Genomic DNA, 878 nt, shown 5'->3' with positions numbered 1-878 from the left:
TACTAGGCCGCCATATGTCTCTAGTGGGTTTCTGCAGACATCTCGAAGACCTGTTCAGCGTAGTAGACGGAGAGGATGTTGGTATTGTGGGCATCTAACTCACTATAAAGCCCAATGCTATCAGTTTCAGAATCGTGTTATGCAACGCTGTGCGTTTTATCCAGCTGTCAGGAGAAACACACAGGAGTATGTCAGGAAAGATGATCTCTACTGTCATGTGGCTTTCACAGCAGAAAAGACAGAGGCTGATCAGGCCAAGTGGTATTTTGACAGTGGTTGCTCTAGGCATATGACAGGTGCCCGTGATAATCTATCACATCTAGAAGGTGTTGCTGGAGGAAGAGTTACTTTCGGTGATGGAGGGAAGGGTACGATCCGAGGAAAAGGAACAACTGGTGGTGAGTCTCAACCACATCTTAAAGATGTCTTCCTGGTTGAAGGGTTGAAGGCCAATCTGATAAGTATCAGTCAGTTGTGTGATGAAGGTCTGGATGTCACTTTCACCAAGAAGGGGTGCAAGGCTGTGGATCAACAAGGTTCAATACAACTTAGAGGCAGGAGATCTGGTAACAACTGTTACATGTGGAAATCATCAATACAGTGTTTTAACACGACTGCTGAGTTGGATACAGAACTGTGGCATCAGAAGCTTGGTCATCTCAACGTTCGCACAATGATGAAGCTGGCTAACCAAGAGATTGTGCGCGGAATTCCTAAGCTGAAAAGTGATCCACATTTCATATGTGGTCCGTGCAACAAAGGCAAGCAAATCAAGACGTCTCATGGGCCTGTGACTGATATTCGCACAAGTCATGCACTTCAGTTGGTACATATGGATCTGATGGGTCCTATTCAAGTTCAGAGTATTTCTGGGCGAC

Source organism: Camelina sativa, chromosome 15 (genome assembly GCF_000633955.1).
Source record: "Camelina sativa cultivar DH55 chromosome 15, Cs, whole genome shotgun sequence".
NCBI lineage: Eukaryota > Viridiplantae > Streptophyta > Magnoliopsida > Brassicales > Brassicaceae > Camelina > Camelina sativa.
The sequence above is the reverse complement of the archived record's forward strand: the minus strand, read 5'-3'. Positions refer to the sequence as shown.